Here is a 25,192-nt window from a genome sequence, read left to right on the forward strand (position 1 = left end):
GTTGAGACTGTAATATCAACGTGAAGCATTCCTTTTTTGAAGCTCAAATTCTTAACACTTGCTTTCCCCTTTGCAAGAAATACTTACTCCTTTACTCCCTTGTCCCCTTAGGCTACCTACGTCATACTTCAGTTAAGAAGACATTTCACAAGGGATGCCTTTCCTCATCCTTCCAGGTGAGAAAGGCTCCCTGTTCCATGGCTCACAGTACCCTGTCTATATTTACTACAATTAGTAATTCTTCTTTAGACTGCAGGCTCTAAGAAATATGGACAATGCTTGCTTTTCCACACCTTGTATTACCAGCACCTAATGCAGTGCCTGGGACCTAGTAGAAGTTCTATAAATATGTAATGATTGCTGAATGAATGAATGAATGAATGAATGTGTTAGTAACAAGATAAATGCATAAATCGTATTTGTAAAGCACAATACAAAGTAATTTCATTAATATTCACCCACTTATTTGTACCTTTATACCCTTCTCTTCATTTACATATCTTAGAATTACTTTTATCAGCAGGGATACAGGATTTAATGATGAAATTTTGAGGAAATGTATTAGAAATATTTGTGAGTGAGTAAGCACTATGCCATGGTGAGAGAGAGAAAAAAAATAAAAGCTATTGCTATATTCTTGACTCAAGTCATACTCAATATTATTTGTTACATATTATATTACACACACAAATGCATTCTCACTGGCATGGTATCACCTACATTATTATAATTTCCATTTCCTTCCCAATCCCTCTAAAGCCCATACCTGACCCTTAGTCTTATTAAATTGCATTGTTTTAAACCACTTCTCCAATTTGTCAAGGTCATATTACGGTCATGTTGAATTTTGATCTTGACAAAGTATTAATCAGTCTTATCAACTAAAGAGAACTGTAAATGACTAAATCCACATGCTTTTCTATCATCCTAGACTTGATGAAAATATTAAATAGCCTCTGGCCCAGGATTGACCTCTACATATAAAACTTCTGTCCACTTTGGTTGAGGAGGAACTATAAATGAGTTTCATTGTTCTACCTACTTTGTTTCCAATAAGTAGGTCTCTGGTGCTGATCTATTTTTATAAATTTGTGAATGAATTCCATTTGTAATATTTTTATAATATTAATATTTAATGTCTGATTTCAAGTTGTGGATGAAAAAATGCTAACATCAATGAAAACTACCACTTGCCCAAATAGATTAATAATAGTAAGAACAGGTAAAGTAGATTTAAAACCTACTGTCATGTTTATTTACTTTCCTGAATTGTTCCCACTGTGCCACTTCCTTACTTTCTGAATATGACAGGTTCATGCATGACGTCCTCCTCTAGATGCTGTGCCATTAAGAAATCTCCCTGATTATAACAGGTGATCATCTATGATGGATAATAAATATGCTTGTGCATTTTCAATCACAAATCCATGTCTTGCACACTGAAATGATTTTGCTTGTTGCTTGATCACGGGGACTTCTTCCTCTGAATAAATAAGACTTGACTTTGCCTCTTTATGCAGTCATCTGTTCACAGTTCTGCCTCTCTCCAGTAGACTGTGTCTCCTTAAAGACAAATGAATATTCATTCATCTTTGATCCCCTTTGCTTAGCATGCATAGTAATTGTTCAACAAATATTTGTTTAATAAGTTAAACACCAATATGCCGTGAAGTAGGAAAATCTGGAGATGTGAGTGGTCAAGATGGGGGGTGTGATTAAAGGACCCCTCTGAATTCTAAGAACAACATACTTAGGAGGGAATGCATGAATAATCAACGGGGCTGACTACTTGACAACTAGTATGTATTCAACTTTCAAATTCTATATTATAAGCATCCCTGAGTGTAATTTGAAATGGATAGACAGGAATTTTTATTTTATTTTTTCTAATGAGGAAGCAGTGTAGGTCTCTATTCTCATGGCCTCTGTTGCTTCCTATGAATATTTCTCCAATATCTTGACATAATCATTTTCAGGAAGCCAAGAGAGTCCAAAAGAAAATGACAAACAACAGAAATTGCTTTCATTTTCTAGTGTTTGGAAAAACATAAAAATAGGTTTAAGTTTTTCAAACATACTTAGATTTCATGAGATTTTACTTGGTTTATAATCAATATGATAAGATGCATATATATGTGTATAGAATCATCATTCATTTTAAATTGGAAATAATGTGTATCCCCATGGCTGATCTGCAAACTGTCCATAATAAGAACCAAGCTTATGTCCTCCTAAGTCTTTTGTAGCCCCATTTTAACACATTTTCTGAAAGTTATTTCACTTCAACCACTCTAGATACTTTCTAAAAAAACAATAGATGACTTTTTAAAATTTTCCTTTCAAAATGAAAATATTAAAATATGCTCTACAAATTGGTGCAATAATGGAAGCTACAGCTTACCATGTAAGTTTGTTTGTAATTGAGCAAAATATGTTCCAATAATTTTTGCATTGTATTTGCCTTTCTCTCTGTAATTACTAACCCTTTTTCTTTCACTATGGAATGTGAATTTTGATTTCTCATCTTCAAATTTGCCTTTAAATACATTTCTACCCTTATTTTTCTTCCATCTGGAAGCTAAGTTTTCAAGAGAAAATTTGTTGCCACAAATATTGAATGTCTTCATATTAGGAATAATTCTAATGCAACTACTTTGTATTTGGAAATGTGCCACTGTGTTTAGGAAGGCTAAACACATACTTTTGGGTAAGTTCAAAAAAGATTACTCCAATGATTCAACCAAGTATATTTCACGCATATTGATAAGAAATTTCAAACTAATTGTGTGTGATAGCCATCAATTAAAGACGTAAAATGAATGCCTGCTATTTTAAAACATAGTTAAGCCAAGGAAAAGCTGTGCATAACTAGCATGTTCTGTAAAGATAATTGGCTCACTAACTAAATTCTAACAGCCCATTCACATTTCTAGATTTTAATTGAAGAATGGATGGAAATAGTAAGGTGAGCTCATTGCCCAATACACATAATAAGCATGTGACAATTTTAATTTCTGCAGAGATGCCCATATTGTGTGAAATCTTATTAATATTGTGATGGAATACAGTGACTCATGCTGTGAAAGAAGCACACATTTGTTGTACGTGTGTTCACACACACACACACAAACACACAGATACACACACATTTCTTTTCTCTCCTCTCTATTCTCATTTCAGTCCCATTCTTCCTCTTCTTAGATAACTGGTATCATGAATTGAATATAAATACTTTGAATCCATGCTTGAACTTTTTACTATATGCAAATGAATCCATGAAAAACACATGATTGCTTTGAGTTTTAAAAATTTGTAGACATGTCATCATGCCAAATATGTAATCTTAAAAATCATTTATCATGTATATAATTAATTATTTCGAGTGAAGTATTGCATTGCATCTTAAAAATAGTTTATATATGTCTTTTGTAAGCAGCATAAACTGGAATTTTTAAATTTATTTTTATTGTCTCTGTGATCAAATGTATTGTGATTATTGATCTATTTCTCCTTTATTTTTCCATGTTTCATCCCTCCCGGTACTAACTTCGTTTAAACACATTTTTCATTCTCTTTTTATGGTCTACCTTTTTATGAATCATATATGAAGTCTTCATTTTTAGTGTTTTCTGAAAAATTTGACATATATTTCTAACTTGAAAAAGTCTAAAACTAATTATCTCATCTTCCTCCTAAGCGGTTCATGGACCCCTCAAATTTTAAATCTGATCTCCAGTATTTCAGTATATTATCTAGTGTTTTAGTTTTACTTTGTACATACCCCCATTGGCTATTATTTTTTACACTCAACCGTTATTCAGATTCATTCCAACATTACAAATTTCTTTGCTGGTCACTGTTCAGTGCACCTTCCTACTTCTTTTTATGCTTATTTTCTTTCTTACTGAAGAACATTCTTTGTACAATGGTCTCCAATCTTGCCTAAAACACATGAGTATTATGTGAGAACTTTTTAAAGTTCCCATTATTGAAACACCGCCTAGATCACTGGTTAAAAAAAAAAAAATCTCCAAGTATTGGCTTCAGGCATCAGAATATTTTTTAATGCCTTCAGACAATTCCAATAGCTGCTGCTACTGCTTTAGTCATTTTGTTGTTGTTGTTGTTACAGTTTGTGGGTGGTAATTCCTCTTTGTCTATGAATGAAAATTTCTTTACTTCTTGTTCTTGAGTAGTTTTTTAAAATGAGGTGTAGAATTTTAATTTGGACAGCTATATGTGCTCAGTACTTTGAAGATATTATTCTATTGTTTTCCAGCATCTACCTGTTTTCTGATAAGACAACAGCATCTACCTGTTTTCTGATAAGACAACAGATATTTAAAGCCAGCACTCAAAAACAAGGCTTATTATTTCCAGGGCCCCCTTGAATTTCTTGGTTTCAACTCCTCCTCACTATTCTAATGTTGAATTTGTTTTTTCTCCTTAAATCCTGAGACTGGGGATCCCCCCCCCATTTTTTGTAAGCTTGTTCATTTTCTTTTTATGTGTTGCTACATGTAAAAGCAACATATAAAAGAAAACACAAGTATAACAAACTGTGTGTTCAGATTGCAAGAAAGGATTCTCAATATCAGTTCAGCGTATCCTATTGACCGAAAGCATTTACCTTGTTTCTTTTACAACTAACTTGAATATTATGAGTCTTACATCTAATATACAGTACTCTTCACCCTTCTTGGAACGTCTATGCTCAATAAGGACATTAGTTGATTTGTCACTAATATTGCTTTCCCTACATGTGAGTGCATTCAGAGTTCTATCCTGTCCCATATACATAGCATAATCTTATATTTTGTATCTAACTGGCATCAGTTTTCCTTTTTTTTTTTCGATTTACCTTTAAGGTTTACTTTTAGCAGGACTGTACTGAAACACTCTTACACCTTAATAGATCTAATTGTCTGGACTTAAAATAATAGATTTCTCTATCACAGGGGCATTTGTCTGTACAGATACTGATTTCTGTTCTCTGCACATGTTTTCATGTTATATGCCCAGTGTAATATGAAGCGAGTTAATTTATTGTGTTGCATATAGTAAAGAATCCAGCAGAATAATGTTATTTAGGGTTTTTTTTTTCATTATTTCTATGAATAACAACAACATCAACAATAATAGTAATAGAAAAGATAATTTCTACCTATAGCAAGTCTCAGTTTTTTCTTAAATGCAGTAGAAGGCCCTTCACACTCTATTTGTCAGCTTGGCTTCAGGTTTTCATATTGCTGGCTAGAAGACAGATAAAGGGGATTATGGACAGAACTGAGCCTGGTTTCTGCTAATCTCCAACTTGAATTCTTTCAAGGGTTGCAAAATATGATTCAAGTATTTCACAGGCCTTTATAACCTTTGTCATCTGTCTGGTATATGTGCCATCATGGGTGGATTTGGAACTGACATTTTATATCTCTGATCTCAACTGTATAAATATTTGTTTAGACTGACTATCAACATAGAACACAGACATTCTCTTCTGATGTATGGATGATAGAATAGTCCTTAACTGGGCCCCTAAGGATGGGGCAGGCACAAACTAACAGAGGGCAATGAGGCAAATTTTCAATGAACTCAGATTTTATATTTTCCTTTAGGTAAAAGAGTGGTTGCTTCTATACCAAAAAACTATTTCTTATAATTTGGGTTACATTAAAAATATCTCAGATATACAACCATTTATCGGAATCTATAATAGTGACTTGGTTTTCTCAAATACATTATATATGGAGTCCTTTAGACTGGAATTAAATTAATCATGGTTGTTATTTTTTTTTCTATAGACTTCCCAGCTATTTTCCCCTAGGAAAACTCTCTTAAATAATCAAGAGAAATATTTTAGGCAACATTATGTAAATCATCACCCTTATTAGATGAATTAATATTCTTGAATTTATAGCTCATTTCATGGAAATCAGATTAACCTGATGTTATGGGCATTGTCATTTATCAGTAAGTTATTTGTTCATATGCTCAGTATGTGACATAAAATATGTAACTTTAATAAGAGAATGGATCACCTCAAATAATTTAGCAAATCTTGAAAATGATAAGGATTAAAATTGTGGATGTATAAAGGACACAGAAGCTTGGAGAACTTTAAAACCATCTATTTCTCTCCTGTTTCCCTCACACAAGGAAATGAAGGCTGACACTTTAGCATGGTTTGGAAATCCTTCTAAAAATTATCTGACTTTCTCTTAGAATTAACAAGTAATTTAAAGTTTTAAGAACTGCAGAACTGATCACATGAATTACCATAATTTAGTCAAGAATTTTTTTGAATATCCACCTTTTGACAAACATTGTACATATATATATACCAGGTTGTAGAGATGAATAAAATCATCCTTAGTCTCAAATAACTGAAAGAAAAATCCCCCAATATTAGTGAATACTGAGGAATTAAGGATGATGCTATGAGAAAATTTTTATAATGTGAAATTTATTAAGTTAAATAAAATATTGTGCTTTTGAGATTAGAATGACCTGGTTTTGTTCTAATGATACTGATGATAGACAGTGGTTGTATTTTGCAGAAGTTTTATGGGAGCAAAATAAAAACTTGATCATGTGATATAAATTTGGTCCCCCAAGGCGATTTTTATTGTTATTTCTATTGGTGTTGTTAATGAGAGAAATTTCTGTGAGCTATTAGAAAAAAAAATGTGGATATCAATATCTAATCAAAAAGAAGGACAAAATAATGGATAATTAGAGAATATATATAACCAGTAAGTTAAAAATATACTCACATGCTAAGGAAGCACAGTGGTGGAAGTTTTGCTCATCATAAAGCTTTAACAGTGAGTAGAAGGTATCTTGGTGTCTTGGGTGTGGGAAGATATGCTAACAACCAGTGATAGATCCGTTGTAAAATTTGGAACTGTTCCTTTGGTATTAAATTTCACTTAAGACCTGTGCTTCTGGACAGGATGGAGTAATAGGAACTGGATTTACTCTCCTGGCTTAAACTGCTAAAAGTAAAAAAATATATATATTAAACAATACTTTTAGACATTGAACAACAAACAGCACAAGACAACGGTTGTATAAAGCTGTTAATTATAATGATAACCCATAAAAACCAGTGGCATAATGTTTTGTGTAATACAGTTAAATGTTGGTGTTTGAACAAGTCCCTGGTCACCTGTGAAAAATAAAGGTGGATTATCTTTTCATATTTATTAACAAAATGAATTTCATAGGGATACAGTATTTAAATATGTTAAAATACTACAATTACTAGAAGAAAACATTTTTGTTTTATTTAATAAAAGTTAATTTTTAAAATTTTTTATATATTTATGTGTTGCATTTATTGCTTTAAGATTATACAAATATGTTTTGATATAATTTAATACATGCAGCATCAACTAGAGTATTCAGTACACAGAGTATTCAATGGGTATAGGCTTAGTAGTGGGACCAAATTAGCCCTAGACTAAATTGTTTCACTTGCAGCCTAATAAGGCTTACAAGGAAGCCTCAAAATGATCAAACTATTTCTTAACTACCTCTTTGAGCAAAGTTACAAATATTTACAAAAATACAAATACGCCCTGCAACCAGTAAAGTAAAATTCACAATATCTGACATGCAATCTAGAATTACTAGGGATGCAAAGACGAAGGAAAATATAACCCATAACAAGGAGAAAAATTAATTAATGAAAACAGACTGAAAAAGGGTACAATCAGTAAACAAAGACATTCAAACAGTTATTATAACTAATTTTCATAGGTTCAAAAAGTTTAAAGGAAAGCGTCAACATCTTAAATAGACATACAGAGGATATAAAAATAACCCAAATTGAGTTCCTAGAGATGAAAAATATAGTTTCTGAGATGAAAAATAAACTGGATGGGATTAAAAGAGATGAGGCAATGCAGAAGCAAAGATTGACCTCCCTGCAAAAGCAAAAGTTTGTTATTATAATCTGTCCCACTGAGTAGTCCAAATATAAAGTCTGAAATGCAAAATGCCAGCTTGGTCATCTTTTTCCATTTCAAGTTTGCTTTACCCTTTCTGGTTTGTGCTTCCAAAAATAATTAAAGTATAAAATTATGAAAATTGTATTCAATGGTATTAAAATTAAGCATCTATCCATTTTATGGATTGCCCTGCATAATGCAAATATCTAAAATCTAAATATTATGTGTATATAAACATATATGTATACGTACATATATGGATATATATCTCACTAGCAGAATGAAAAGAAAATATGAAAGTACAACACAAGCTGTGGAGGAATATAGTAAAGGAAAGTAAAATGATAGTATTTTTGTTTTTAGATATAGTTGCCCTACGCAGTGGAAAAAGGATATACGGATTAGCATATTTTATTTTCTGAGAAGCATGAATCAATTTAAAAGATGAATTTAAAGAATCATTAATTTAAATACATAATCAGTCTTCAATTTTTTTGTTACTGACAACATCCCCTTTAAGATTTTCAAAATGCTGAAAGGTGGGATTCCAAGATTTTTAGTTGCTATAGAAGCAATTATTAGCAAATCCTTTCTTCTAATCTCATTACAGAAAATAGTGCCCTTTGTGCCCAGAGAACTCCCATTAGAACAGATAGCTAGTGGCAAGCAGCCACATAGCACAGGGAGATCAGCTGGGTGCTTTGTGACCGCCTAGAGGGGTGGGATAGGGAGGGTGGGAGGGAGGGAGACGCAAGAGGGAAGTGATATGGGAACATGTGTATATGTATAACTGATTCACTTTGTTATAAAGCAGAAACTAACACACCATTGTAAAGCAAGTATACTCCAATAAAGATGTTAAAAAAAAAAAAAAGGAACTGCATTTCGGAGCAGCTCAGAACATAGGGTGTACCACTCTGGAGCTATCCTACATTTCCTGTGTCTGATTAAATATTGTGTATATATGCTATGTATTTATATCTCCATCTAAATACATCTGTATCTCCTAAAATACTCTCTCACATATAATGAAGTCACAGTTTCCAGATAGTTGTTCTGGTAGTCATTAGACAAAATATAGTCTCATTTATTTAAAAAATGTGAAATGAGAGAAATGTATGAAAAACTTGATCCATCTTCTGACTGAATTTGTGGTATTGGTACCTTCAGAAGAGGAAATAATTAATTTATTGTAAATTATTTTATTCCTCATTTATTAGAGAGGAAATTTATAAACTGAAACTGTTAGGGCTTAAAGGGTTTTTTTCCAGAAGATAATATCTGTGGTTCTCACCTTACACTGAGCAGTATATCACTAGTAAACAATCAGACAAATAGGTACATTATTAAGTTATTTTATTTTCACCTGGCTTTTTAATACTATCATCTGATATACATCATATTAATTGACACTGCAATTTCTTCCTTGATTTGTATATTTTTTTCTACAAACACTTTGCATTCCAACTTCCACGTATCTGATTTACTCATCCCTGTGATGGTCTTCATCTTCAGACATCTTGCTGTCTGGGCTGTTCAACCCTGTGACAGTAAAAGCACACTCACTAGGGACTAGGAGTTTGAGAAGGACTTAGAAAATTGTTTGGAACCTGAAAAAAAGGGCTCCAGAAGATGAAAACAAATCTGCAAAATGGAGATCAAAACTTGTGTAATTAATATTTTCAACTAATATTACTACAACAGCAATGTTACTCAGCTTTCATATAGTTATCTCTAAATTATATTGGATATGTGACTTGGGCACATTTTAATGCATTTGATAACATTTAGGGTAAAGCTTCTAAAAGGGCAATTGCCTAGGACTGAGGAAGGTTTAAAAATGGCCCTGCACAGAATGAACTAGAAGTGACTTCAATGGGAGGCTGAGGCAGAGATGCTGGACCCGGAGAGTGACAGAGCAGGCGTACATTGGAGAGAGCTTTCCTATATAGGAGAGCCAAGAATGTGTTACTTATTGAGGGGGGAGCATGAAGGTAGTGGACCCTATAATGAGAATCCTAGGATTGCTCCTAGATTTCTAACTTGGATAAATGACAGGACGGTACTCTTTGGTGAATACTAAAGGAACAGCAACAGCAGCAAAAGTCTAAGAATGGAACTTTAACATATCACAATGCCAGCTTTAAAGTAAATTTGGCATTCTTCCCGTTTTGAATGAATGAAAATACATTAATTAAAGACATACACGGGCTTCCCTGGTGGCGCAGTGGTTGAGAGTCCGCCTGCCGATGCAAGGGACACGGGTTCGTGCCCCGGTTTGGGAAGATCCCACATGCCGCGGAGCGGCTGGGTCCGTGCGCCATGGCCGCTGAGCCTGCGCATCCGGAGCCTGTGCTCCGCAACGGGAGAGGCCACAGCAGTGAGAAGCCCGCGTACCACACACACAAAAAAAAGACATACACATTCACACACCTGCTAATATCTGCTCTTCTGCAATCGTGTTTTCTGTATAGTGTCTAAATATCTATTCCAGTTGAAGTAGTGCTTAAACACTTCAATATGCCTCTTTTCAGCCAAAAAGAAAAACTGTCTATGACTGTTTCAACATATTTTAAATATATGTATAATCATTGCCAACTTGTCTGCTTTGCAGATTCTAGTTTCCTATACAATATTTAATATCTCCCTTTATTGAAAATGTCATTGCTCAGTATTATGATTGTTTTTCATTTTGATTATATGTCTGAATATTAGAATTATTGATTAATCTCTTTATTAATGGAATAATCTCAGCACAATGTTAAATACACTTCTTCTCTACCATTATTATATGTTATTTTAAAGATTTTCCATACAGTTACTTTAAATGGGATTTTCAGATTTTTCAGGCTTTTTGAAGTCAGTAGGATAGGCTCCAGTGAGTAAAAGAAATGCTGAAGAACAACAATATGAATTAAACAAATTTAAGTAGTTAAGAAAGCACTAATCTAGTCATTGAGAAATGTATACTAATATTTACATAGTATGTATATATAAATCAATAGTTTCTAAATGAGATAATCTACTGAACAAAATATCTTAAAATATGAATGAAAAGATGTTGTAAAATCTCTATATGATTAAAGTACAAAAATTTTTATAAGCTTGGAAGATAAATAATAAGTGCATTTTTGTCTGGGAGACAAGTTGTTATCTGGGAAACCTCAAGACATTTTGTAGATTATTGAAATCACTTTACTATCAATCTTGAGCATTTCTCCTATCAACTCTATAATTAGTATTGGAAATTACCATGATGACTCTATTTCACTATCAGGAACATTGAGGAAACTATTTCAAGTGCTACACATTGGTTTTAACAAATAAAAAACAATTCATCTGAACAAGATGTTACAATGAGCTGAGGAATTAAAAGATCTCAAAGTAGAGAAATTTCACTGACTGCAGTATAAACAACTTGAGGGTAGAGAGTGTCTGTTTTTCCTGTTTGCCCTCCAAATTTGGGAACAGTTTTATATGCACGGTGCAGGGTAATAAGCAAATGTTTAACAAATGAAAAGTACTGAATTCATTACCTTGTGGTACAAATTAGGATTTCTTTTGTGCTGTAACTAGAAGATTTTAACTTCAGCATTATGAATTATTAATGTCTTTATCTGATTCCCAGTTCTGTGTCAACCAAACTTATTTGAGTGATAATTAGAGGACTTCATGTTTATCCTATCTTCTAGGATTTCACTTTTGCACATCTGTTAATTCATAATTTTGACATTTTTATAGCACAACCAAAGACTATAAAAACACATAGAGCAAGCACTTGCCAAAGAACTCTAAATAAAACACATCTCAGATATGAAATTAGATCCATGCTTGGTTATACTTCTAAGTGCTTCATCTAAAGAGAGACGTGCAACACTGCTGTATGAATTAATCACCTAGGGTGACTTTTAAACCTACCAACAGCTGGCCCCTCTATCATATCTGATTTTATTCAATAGTCTAAGTGCTAATAATTTTTGGATCAAGAACTTTATTTTACTGGTTGTAAAGGTGGGCACATGCACACGCACACAATCCCCAGTGCTTTTAAAAATTGTGGGACAGAATTAATCATAACTATTGAGTTTAAATGCCATTTATCAACTTATTAAAGTGCAAGCATGCAGGGAAAATAAGCTAAAGACAAGACTTTCGTTTTGCAATTTATTTTTTAAAAGTCTTGTAGAAATCTTTATGAAATTAACACAAAATGGTGGTACCAAAAATCTTTTTGCTTTGTTTATTCCCTAGTCTGTGGCAATGTAAAGAGTGGAAGTTAACCCGGAATTTAAGTTAAGGAAAGCTATATTGTATTAAGTTTAGCCAAAATTCTCTAACTTGCCATATTTTTTCAAATAAATAAACTTTCTATTCTCTTCCCTCTCTCCTCATCTCCCTTAAGGTATGTCAACTCTAACCCCGCCCCCCCATACACACACCTTGTTGCCTCTGATATTATCTCCTCTACTAGAGGCGCTTTTGTACTTATTGCTACACGATAGTTCAACAATAAAATGTGATAAATGCAGGCAAAGGTGTTTCAAGAAAGAAGGTAAATGTCCTTACACATTTTCAACATAGAAACAAAAAGTTTACAAAACAGCAAAATTAAAAAAAAAATAGTTATAGATAAAGTTTGCAGATAATGTCATCCCTCTTAAAAGAAGAGGGATAAGGCACAGAAGAAATGTAGTGTTGAGGACAATGAAAATCAGCAGTTATTGAAATCTATTTATGCTGCATTCAATGGATTTAGAAGACAGAGGCTTGAGTGTTGTCGTTATTACTTGTTTGCCATTTGATGGTGGGCAAAATATTTAATTTCATTGGGTTTCTCTTTCTATGCCCCTAAAATGTGGATTCCCAGGCTAAGAAAATATTTCAAATCTTTTCTAGGTCTAAAAGTCACAGACCTTAGTGTACCCTTTCTAAAGGCCACATTTTCACAAAAGATAGCATTCTTGTAAAACACCTTTATAGAAAGAAAAAGCTATAGTTAGAAAGCCCACTCAGTGTCCAGGGTTTTCTGAAGTCGTACTGCTGTTTGTAACCAGGTGTAGGCCAGTAGGACAACACATTTGCTTTAATAACTGTCCAGATTTCTTGGAGTTAAAGATAAGTGTTTCATTATTCTAAGTGTTGACCTAAGAAATTATTGAAAATAAGAATTGTTCTAATTTACTTCTTGAATTGCCCAGTTCTTACATGGCCTGACACGAAAGGCGATTTAAAAGATTGCATTTAAGTTTGGACATATAGCCTTCATCCTGCTGTTTCATCACAGACCTCTTACAAGATAAACACGTGCAACCATTTTGAGTTTCTGAATGGGAGTGCTCCTTATAGTATTTTCCCCTTATAAATTTCTTGCCAACTTACTCCAATTTGAATGCAGGTAGAAATTTATAAATTTCTCCAAGAACTTATTTTTATTTTTATGAATCTTACTGATTTTGTTTTAATACCGAGGACTTTATCAAATTCATAGACATTTGATCGAATAAAAAGCAAAAGCATAATTCGGAAAAATCCATAAACCTCAAATAGAAAATAAGATGCTATGTTGTTAGTAACAGAAATTAGCACAAATAGACTGAAAAACTGACCACCATTGTAAACTGAGCTTTTAACTATGGCAGTCGCCAGGAAAAGGAGGGTTACTCCTCTTTTTTTTTGCCTTCTTTTAACAATCTCAAAAATTAAAGAAAGATTGAAATGACAATAAAAATAATTTATTTCCCAAACCATTTGAGAGTAGTTGCTAACACAATGCAATGTCTCCCCCAAATCCTCTAGTATTTCCTACAAACACACATCCAAATATAATCATGAAAATAAGGAAATTAACACTGACACATGACCACAGAGCTACTAATCCTCAGACCCCTTTCAAGTTTTGTCAATTATCCCCATCATGTCCTTCATAATAAAAGGATCAGCCCAGTGTCACATGTTGCATCTAGTTGTCCTGTCTCTTTAGTTTTTTAATCTGGAAAATTTTCTCAGGCTTCCCTTGAATCTCATGAACTAGAAAGTTTTAAAGAATATGGATCAGTTATTTTGTAGGATTTAGCTGTTTGTATTTGTCTCATGATTATTCAGGATATGTGTAGTTGGCAGGAATAACACAGTGGTGAAGCTCTGTTCTTCTCACTGCTTCCTATCAAACAATTTTGGCAAACTTTTAACCTGTAACCTTACTGGAATATCATGTGACTCATTTGATTAAGGTGTATACCCAGTCTTCTCCATTGTAAAGTTATTTTTTTCTCCTTCATTATTAATAATTTTTCTGGTAAGGCACTTTGTAATTATGTAAATATCCTGTTCCTCATCAAACATAATTTACTCAATTTAATTATTTAAATCAGTATGAACTCATAGACTCCTATTTTATTCAATTGACTATAATACGTTTCTGCCATTATTTATTTTGAGGCTGAGATTGTTCAAGATTTGTCCAATGGAAACCCCTTCAGTTTGGCTTCTATATCCTTTGATGTTTCCCAATTATTCTGTGGTATCTCCCTTCTTTTTTTTTTTTAACATCTTTATTGGAGTATACTTGTTTTACAATGGTGTGCTAGTTTCTGCTTTATAACAAAGTGAATCAGTTATACATGTATCCTCATATCTCTTCCCTCTTGCATCCCTCTCCTTCCCAACGTCCCAATCCCACCCCTCTAGGTCACAAAGCACCGAACTTATCTCCCTGTGCTATGCGGCTGCTTCCCACTAGCTAGCTATTTTACGTTTGCTAGTGTATATATGTCCATGCCACTCTCTCACTTTGTCACAGCTTATCCTTCCCCCTCCCCATATCCTTAAGTCCATTCTCTAGTAGGTCTGTGTCTTTATTCCCGTCTTACCCCTAGGTTCTTCATGACATTTTTTTTTTTTTTTAGATTCCATATATATGTGTTAGCATACGGTATTTGTCTTTCGCTTTCTGACTTACTTCACTCTGTATGACAGACTCTAGGTCCATCCACCTCACTACAAATAACTCAATTTCGCTTCTTTTTATGGCTGATCCCTTACTTCTTGAAACAATAATATGTTCTAGGGTCATCTTATATTTTCCCTGTAGTGGTTCTAGAATCAGCCATTTCTCCAAAGAGCTTTAGTTCCTTCAGTTGGAGAGCTGTATTTAGAAACCAAGATCTGGACACTAGGTGTATTCATTGCTCTTGGGAAGCAGTGGTCCCAGGTACTCTCAATAGGCAGAGCTAGGGGATTTATGTACATATATACATACACACATATGAAAACACATATTCATAACCATTTACACATATTCACAAACACATTCATAAACATATGCATACATATAGTCTATGTTTTTTCTATAATGTCTCTATATTGAAAATCATGTGTTCACATTAACATCCTCCATTCCCTTTCAACACTCTTTCATTCTAGTTTTTGCCCTTTACATATTTTAACTCCCTCCACAGATATTAAAATAACACTGATTACCATATTCTTAATATCCTTAATTATTTGATCAATCTTCCTGTATTTAAGTAAATTCTTGTAGCTGCCACTTTCCCATCCACACATTTTCTCCACCTGGCACGGGTTAGGACAATCTGTACACAGTGGTTGCCAAGGCCACTTCCTCATGTGGATGCCCTTTCACACGAATCAGACTTCAGCAGTCAACTCCAGGCTCCCTTATGCAGACATCCTCTCCCCTTTCTCAGACTCTGAGACCCAATGCCAAGTCATTTGGTTCCTTGAATGCCCACCTCCCCCATGCTGACAAAGGGTTATTTTACCTCACTTAATGGACTAATTTGTTCAAGAAGGGAAGGGATCACAACACTATAAAGCAGTTATACTCCAATAAAGATATAAAAAAAAGGGAAGGGACAAGGAAGGGGATGAAGAAAGGGAGGTGGACAGGGATGAACAGGTATCTTTCCTTTCTAAACAATATTTGAAGAGGCCCTTCATTTAGAAGTTGCAAAGACATTATGAAGTATCAGCTGAAGAACTGAAACAATGACATATATTTACACATCTGTATCCCTACATCTATGACACACAATGTACACCTAATTTTATAGCAACCAAAATATAATTTAACAAAACTTATGATGCTTAGCCATACACTTTAATACTCAGCAACTTAAAAAAATGTGCAGTGCCATTTGGCTGTTAACTATCATCCATTTATATGAATGGATGTGTAAAACTCCTAGCCAAGAGTGCTTGGGATAGCGTCTCTACTGATCCTTACTGGATCCTCTTCTTCTTTTGTCACTCTTTTCAGTCATTTGTTGATTCTCGATTGTATCTCATTGGTGACTTGCATGACCATTGGTAATCATATCTGGGCAAATACCCCAGCTTGGTGTCTCTCAAAGGGCTGACTGAAAACCACCTGCAACAGAATCAACTGTGGTACTAGATAAAATTCAGGTCCACAGGCCCTGTTCTGATTTCCTGCTCAGAAGCTCTTTAGAGAGTAATGAGTATTTGGAAAATACCTTAGCTAATTCTCACACATTAACACTGAAACCATGGTGGAGTTTGCATGTCTACAATTCCTCAAAGTTCACGGTTTAAAACACATAGGTCTCACCAACTACAGTTCTTTTATTTTAGCTTCATCAATTCACATTTGTTATTTAACCAACTTGGAAATTGCCAGATGTGTGAATAGCCGCCAAAGTAAAATGTATCTATCTTTTGCAAAAATGTCTTCTACCAAATGTCTCTACAAAATGAAATGTAAATACCTTCTAAGATCTTGCTTGGAGGAACCTTACAGATTTTTTAAATCTTCCAGGTTTTAGGGAATAGCAAGTGCAAAGGCCCTGATGTTGGGAAAGCCACTGCAGAAAGAAAATCTGGATGTGTGTGTGAGAGAAGAGTAGTAGTAAACGAGCTTGGAGAGTAGGGCAGAAGAAATACTGAATAAAGCATGTGGGACAGGTAAAAAGTTTAATTTTTATTCTAAAGTGATGGGAACAGGTTTTGGGAAATAATGTGATATGATTCATGTTTTTTTTGTGATTATTCTGGCTCTTGTATTGGTTATAGACTATAAGGATTGGGGCAAGAGGGGAGGAAGCAAGGAGGTTGTGGAAGAGGCTGCCTATTGCATTAGATGAGGCAAGCAATGATGGCTTGGAGTAAGTAAAGACGGCAAGAGTAAGGTGAGAGGTAGGTGGATTCAGGATGTATTTTCAAGTTAGACTGGCAAGAATTTCTGATGGACTGGACACAGGAATTGTGGGAAAGTGAGAGTTCAAGGATGAATCTAACATTTTTGGCCTGAGCAACTGGATGAGTTATGGAGCCAGGAAAAACGGGAGTGCAATGGATGGATCAAAGCAAAATATTGAGTTTTATTTGCTAAGTTTGAAATGTCTATTATGCATAGATTGGAGATATTTAGTGGGAAATTGGACTTAGGAGTCTGGAGGTTAGGTGAGTGCTTAGGGCTAGAAGTACGAATTGGGGAATCATAAGTCATCTTCCCATTCAAGTAATGGGACTAGATTAAAACTCATGAGTAGTTAAGGTAGATGGAGAGTGAAGGGGGCCAGGAATGAGCCTTAGGGCATTCTAAAAGACATTGAGGGATGGGAGGCATCACCAAGGGAGACTGCCAAGGAATGGTGAGTGAGGAGGGGAGAAATCTAGGAGAGGATGGTGTCCTGGTAGCCAGTGAAACAAAATATTCATTCTGAAAATGATGAGGTTCATTTCCCAAAGTTTCTTGAATTGATGATCATTTGAAACTTGGTATTTTAAAAAGAGCTTTAGCAAACAGAAAAGAGAATAATTTTCTATCATGAGTGATTGATTGCAGTAGCATGGGGAATGGAAAAGTTGTGAAAAGGGAATCAAGAATCTATGTAAAAGACAATTTTAAACAAAAGTATTCATTTAAAAAACAAGTACACAATATTTAGACATTATATTTTGTCTTTGTGTCAACAGCAGCTACAGCATGCTGTAAGTGAAAGATGAAGGATTACAGTTTAATATCAAATCAGGGAAAAAGGTGAAATAGTTGAATTCTTTGTAGATTTTTAATAGATTTCAAACCTCTATTGGTTTTGAATAATGCCATATTTCACACATAATTTTCGAAATAATCATAACAATTTTAGAATCAGAATAAACCTTATATAACCTTATATAAAACTTATTTAAATGCACATATAGTTCATTTTTACGGGTAAAACTAAGACTCTGGTCTTCTGATTACCAGTACTATTTCTTATTGCAACACACTGTTTAAATGTATAGATGATTGAAAAAAAGAGCATACCAGTGATCTCTTAAATGTTTTACAAAATATTAAGTAATTACAATTAGGGGAAATAAAGCTCATGAGGATTAAATTACAGGAAGAGTTTATAAGAGGGCAAACAAGTAGGAGATGTTTTTCCACACAGATAAATATGAGGTTTTAGTAGAAAATGACCAAAACTGCATTTATAAGGTCATGATACTAGCTAAATGAAATAAAGACAACCATCATGTAAATAACATATAATTTTGAAGGTGAATTTTGAATATGGAGACTGGTACAGATTAACATCTGATTATAATAAAAATCAGACAGGCAGGGTAACAAGGTCTTCTTCATCCAATCACAGCTTATCAGGAATAAGGGAACCTCTTGATACTTTGGTATGTGCCATTTTAGGACAATGAACTTGGTATAAAGTGAACACCTGATACAAGAAATAGTTTAGAAACATAAATATGATTCAAGAAATTCATGGATGGTGAAAGCTATGTTGGATTATTTCAAAAAGTTAGGGATGACTTGGTTAAGTAACTTCTCTTTTTAATAACAGAATAACTGTCACATAAAAGATCTCACTATGCCATTGACAAAGATAAAATCCCGGGACGCGGGCTTCCCTGGTGGCGCAGTGGTTGAGAGTCCGCCTGCCGATGCAGGGGACACGGGTTCGTGCCCCTATCCCGGAAGATCCCACATGCCGCGCAGCGCCTGGGCCCGCGAGCCATGGCCGCGGAGCCTGTGTGTCCGGAGCCTGTGCTCCGCAACGGGAGAGGCCACAGCAGTGAGAGGCCCGCGTACAGCAAAAAAAAAAAAAAAAAAAAAAAAAAATCCCGGGACGCCATGGCTTCACAGTCTAATAGTCTAGAGATACAATGTCCAGTATAGTGTCCATTAGTCACAAGTGGCTATTAAATACTTGAAATGTGGGCAAGTTTGACTTAGGAACTGAAATTTTAATTTTATTGAACTTACATTTAAAAATTTAAAAACACATGTGACTAATGGCTGTAGTTTTTCACAGCACTAAGAACATTTCCATTATCATGGAAAGTTCTATTGACCAGAGCTGACCCATAACCTTTTTACTTAATTTTACATTTATTCCTCTTTGCTAAGAAAATCCTCTCTCTTACTAAAAAACAATATTAGCAAGATGGCTAGATATAAACTCAAGATGCAAAAATCTATTGGATTTCTATAATCCAGGAACAAAGAGAGAGCTTAAAAATTATTTAAAATGGAAAAAAAAACTCCCTAGGAATAAATCTAAATAAAAATGTGCAAGACATTTATGGAGAAAATGAAACCTTATTGAAAGATGTTAAAGAAGTCTTAAATAAATGGAGAGGTACATCTTGTTTATGGATTGAAAAGACTCAACATAATGGTGTAAGTTTTCCCCAACTTAATTTATATAGTCAATACAATTACAATAAAAATACTTAATAGAGGTTTTACAGGATTGCCAATTCTGAAATTTATGTGAATGGTCAAGAACAGCTCAGACACACCTAAAAAATCCATTCATTCCAAAATGGTCCTGGAAAACTTAATTATTCATAAGAAAACAGAAATTGGATAATACAGACAAGTCGATTGTAAGTGCATTAATGGCTTGAATATAAAACAAAGATACACTAGAACTTTCATAAGAAAATATACTATATCTGGGTAGCATTAAACTAGAGAAGGACATTTTAAGTAGAACAAAAAGACACTAAGCTAAAAGATAAATTTGATTTCATTAAAATTGAGAGCCGCTATTTATCACAAGACAACATTAAAAATGTTAGAAGGTATGAAATAACTTATTTGTGTCATATATAGCTGACCAAAGATTATTTGCTTGTATTTAAAAAACAATACAAATAAGTAAGAAAAAGATAAACAGTAGAAAAATGGACAAAAGATATTCTCTGGACTTCACAGAATAGGAAACATAGGCAACTGTTAAACAAATGAAAGGATTCTCAGCCTATCAGTAATTAGAGAAATACAAATTAAAATTGTTATGGACTGAATTGTGTTCCCTAAAATTCGTATGTTGATGCCCCATCTCCCAATGTGGCTGTTTGGAGACAGGGACTTTAAAAACATAATTATGGTTGAATGAGGTCATAATGGTGGGGCCCTAACTGATATGACTGGTGTCCTTGTAAGAAGAGAAAGAGATAAGAGGGATGTATACACACAGAGAAAAGGCCATGTGAGGACATAGCAAGGAAGCAGTGGTCATCTGCAAGTCAAGGACAGAGGCCTCAGGAGGACCCAAAACTGCCAACATCTTGAGCCTGGACTTCCAGCCTCCAGAACTGTGAGAAGATAAATCTCTTGTTTTTTAAGCCACTGAATCTGAGGTATTTTGCTAGGACAACCTGAGCAGACTAATACAAGGAACAAAAGACTAGAATGGCCATTCTAACTGGTGAAGCTATAGAGCAAAAGGGCTGAAAATTGATTCCATAACTTTGGAAGACATTTTGACATGCATTTTTAAAGTTGAATATTTGAATTCCCTACAACTCAGCAATTCTACTCTTAGTATGTCTACTCTTTTACTTATGTTAAATCTTGCACATGTGTACCAGGAAACATTAAAATAAATGTTCATGGAAGTACTGTCCGTAATAGGCCCCAAACAACCCAAATATCATTAATAGAATAATAAACACATTTTCTTGTATTTATACAATAAAATATTATACAGTAGTACAAATGAATGAACACTAGTTAAAGTAAAGTGGATGAACCTTAGAAACATAATGTTGAGTAAAAAAAGCAAGCACAGAAGACTAAAGTATGATATCAATTTTATAAATCTCAATAATAAGCAAAATCAGATAAAAATTATGTGGATGTTCAACATAAAGCCAAGATCAGAGTGATTTCTTTGGTGAAAGCAGGAAGGTGGGGTCAGGGTAGAGAACAGAGAGAAGACTCAGCAGTTTTGATTCTAGTTCTTAGTTTTGGTGGTGTGTTTGCAGGAGTTTTTATTATTTCTCATAACTTACATACAATTAAATATATTCTTTTGTAGATTATCTAATAATATTTAAAAAATCAAAATCCATTATATACCAAAGATAACCCCTAGACATTAATTATAGAGAGTCCACTTTGAAACAACATACATAGTTACTCATACATCTTCTGTAGTTGAAAGCTTTTAGCTATGAAATTCTTCCCCCTTCATAGGAGGACTTTATGTTCCATAATGAAGGAAAATTGTTCCTACTTTAGGACAATTTGCCTTCTTTATTTAAGTGATACTAGTCCTTTGGCTGCCTAGAAATTTTAAAAACAACTGATAACTACATCTACTGCCTGCAAGAGAATAAAGGAAAAGGAGCATAGGAGGCAATCTCATACATTACTGATAAACACATACAAAGACAATATTGGTACAAAGCTATTTCTCCATATAGCAACTCTGAATTTTATTAATAAATACATATATATATATATCTCAAACATTAATAAAAGAATAAAATCCAATATGAGTACATTTGCTCTTTTTTTGCAATTAGTTCCAGGATTCTATTTTAGATTATTACTTCATATCTGCGAGAGTTGGGTGTGTGTTTGTGTGTTTGGTTTTATGGAAGTTGCATTGTGCTAAAGTTTACATTTCTTTCTAGAATTAAATGGCTTTTGTTATCCCTTGGGAATACTGAAGATAGCAACAACAGATTACTACCTACCGGTGGAAAAGTATAAATAGCAATTTTAGCTGCTAGTGCTTCTGAAATTGCCCTTAACTTTGTCCTTCTAAAAATGCTCCAAGAATTACGTTTTGCAAATCCACAGATTTACTATCCATATTCAAGTCATTTACGTGGACAAAGAATGTAGCCTGCGGTATCAGTACAAAGGATGTTATAGCCATCAAGCCATCAGCCACTGAAGCCACCCCCAATGCTGCACCCTGAGGGGATTCAGGATGGAGAAAACAGGATACTGGCCCTAGATAATTAAAGTGCATATCAAGGGAATGATTTCCATGAGACCAGATTCTTGCATCTCACCATATATAGAAAAGTGCTAAATTTATTTAATTAAGATGTCTAGTTTCTTTAATTAACAGTAATCTTTTGATGTTCCAACTACCTGGGTTTTTTTTTTTTTTGCAAGAACCCCTAAATATCCTGTGCCCTCCCTTACCTCTTCGGAACAGTCCCTCAGAGCTATCTGAGAGGTTGTCTCCTGATTTAAGTCCTCAGTATGTCCTCCAAATAAAACATAATTCTCAACTTTTAGGTTGTGCATTTTTTTTCAGTCCACATTTAATTGTATGGCTCACGTAGGTACTATGCCTAGATGTAATGGGATGAGCTGTAAATTATTAAAACTAGATAAATTCTGTCAGCTCTACCACTAGCTGAGATCAGGCTTTCATCTCTGGATACTTCTGTCATAGACCATGGTAGATATGGGGTCTGTGTTGGTCTTAAAATTATTCTTAGAATTGTGGGGACTCATTCATTCTTTCAGCAAATTTTATTGCTTATATTCTATGTGTCAGTTACAGTGCTGGGTCTTGAAATACAGAAGTCAACACACGAAAATACAAGGATAAAACACATTTTCAACCATATTAACTTTTTTCATTCATTAATTCATCCCTAAATCATTCAACACGCATCTTCTTATTGAATACTGATGAGGGGTCAAATGCTAGGCTAAACACTGAGTATATAACTGCAAATGAGATGGATAGGCCCTGATTTTGATGTCACTACTATCTTTGGTCCTGCCATATAATGGCACAGCTTCATTATTCCCTTTACCCTAAGTTTTTATCACAAATTGCTAATGAAAATAAAACTGTTAGTGGAGTTTCAACATGCATAGGTAAATGAGAACACAGAACTCCCCTTTCGCATGCCCCATTCTTCTCCTTCTAACTCCCTATGTGAACCCACTTTGTGCCAAGACCAAGAATTTGTGCCCCAATAAGAACCAAGCTGATTTCCTCACACTGACTGGGGCTATTACTCACTTAGAAGACATGATGCTTAATTTTGATAAGCAACTAGAAGACCATGGAGACAACCTATAAAAATGATTTGTCATGGGAGAAAATACTAAAAAGGGTTAATGTGCTGTTCCACATGTCTAACCTCCTGGGATTAAACCACAGGCACCAAGATCACCAAGTGTACTTGGCAACAATGAGCTAAAAATGAAAAAAAAAAAAGCATCATACTGTTATTGTATTCATTTTCCCCCAAGGCACTCTCTGATAAACATCACAACCTCTAAGGGAATTGAGAACAACTTCCTTGTTGGGTAGGTTAGATATGCATCTTTTTCCAAGCAGTTATATCATATCCAGCTATCAGCACACCTTATTTAAGGTGATTGTAATGTATGAGATTAAATGTTCCTACCTGATTGGAAACCTTCTTGTCCTCAATTCATTGGCTATACTGGATTATTTTTCTTGGGTCAGACTTCCAGAATTCTACCAGAAATCGTTCCTTTGGGGAAACCAGGCCTTCCCAGAAACTCAGGAAACTGAAATGGAGACAGCAAGAGAGAAGGAAATTATTTGGACATATAGACCTCAATTGTTTGGTTTTAAGTAAACGTCCCAGCAAACATCTTCTACATGGTATAATAACTTTAGGGAAATTCACAGTTTATAAGTTTGTGTACTCATAAACTGAACATATTATGATAAGAGTACAGGTTGCATTTTGTGTCTTCAACTCAAGCAAAGACTTCAAAAAAGGCCCAGTTATCCTTTGTTCATTAAGACACAAAGAGAGGGCAAAAAGGGCAAGTTTCTAAGTCTTTTTCTTTAAAATTTACTTCCTTTCTTCAGCCTTCATCAAGATCTTCAGGAAATTAACTTTACTAAAGTTAATTATTCATAAAATAAACATACGAACCTGCAGAAGACTATCTCACAGGGACCTGTAATGTACAATATCCATCGCATACATGCACCATGAGCTTGTCTCTTCTAGCACTGGCATACACAAAACTCTGTGTGTGTGTGTGTGTGTGTGCACATGTGTGTCTTTTTTGTGTGATGGAGCCATAGGGAGAAAATAAATCTATTGGCTGCAATTCAGTGATATAGAAAGATTTAAGGGTAAAGGAAAAGGCTACATCAAGTGAAGCAATAAAGTCATGAGGTTGTGCTTCCATAATAATAACAATAGCAGTCTTCTGTAACCAAGGGAGCAGGCCCCTCAAATTATAGTCACACCTGTTAGACCATCTGCCCATAAATTTCACACTCTCATTAATGGAAAACAAATGGCACTGTCTCTCCTTCCCTTTATCCATTGGCTATTCTCATAGAAACGATTGTTCTCTTCAAGGTCGTGCTCTTTCCTATCTGTTTCAAAATATTAGGATTTAGGAGGGGTGATACATAATGTGCCATGCCTTGGTACTTGTACCAGTGATGGCTCTGTAAGGAGCACTGGATTGTTAGGAGGCTATAAATTGAATTCCCTTAGAAGCAGAACCTGAGGCAATAATTTGAATGCCAACTGTGCATCTGGGAGGTGCTTCCAGAAAACTCAGAAGTGGAGTGGGAATTGAGAATGGAGCCATGGAAGGAAGCCAACAGAGGTGCATTACTGAATCAATTACTCCTGCAGGAAACTGCTGCCAGTACTTCAGGGGAGTTCTGTGAAACTCTATAGAACATGTCTCAGAGTTATCCCAAGAATTGGTGAGAAACTTGAAGTACTTATCTTCCAGTCCCCTCTGTCCTTGGTTGAAAGCTACACCCAGATACATTAACTCCTGTACATTTCTGGCCTGCCCTAAGGTGGATAATTGCAGGTGGTAGCATGAGTCTATCAGCATATACTGGAATGATGAGTGCTGGGGAGATATGAGTGGAGCATTGAAACCATCTAATACAGCGGGGGCAGGAGATATTAATTATTGGCTTGCAAGTCCAAATGGTAACCTTAAATTCCTGGGTTAATGGTTTTACTTT

The 25,192-nt window shown here is 34.6% G+C and overlaps 2 long non-coding RNA genes across 3 annotated transcripts in view; one reads left to right on the forward strand and one right to left on the reverse strand.

Annotated features, from left to right (window-relative positions):
* The window catches only part of LOC308611007, a 290,376-nt gene that overhangs the window by 55,944 nt on the left and 209,240 nt on the right, over positions 1 to 25,192 (forward strand). The window lies entirely within an intron of this gene.
* On the reverse strand, positions 1,459 to 24,127 carry LOC308611008. Of its 2 annotated transcripts, XR_014014743.1 has the most exons (4): positions 23,619 to 24,127; positions 6,774 to 6,995; positions 5,165 to 5,253; positions 1,459 to 1,563 (listed from the first exon to the last, which is right to left on the reverse strand). It is a non-coding gene; the product is annotated as an uncharacterized lncRNA (long non-coding RNA). The 2 variants fall into 2 exon arrangements; XR_014014742.1 differs by lacking the exon at positions 5,165 to 5,253.

Source organism: Mesoplodon bidens, assembly GCF_964165515.1.
Source record: "Mesoplodon bidens genome assembly, contig: HAP1_SCAFFOLD_49, whole genome shotgun sequence".
NCBI lineage: Eukaryota > Metazoa > Chordata > Mammalia > Artiodactyla > Ziphiidae > Mesoplodon > Mesoplodon bidens.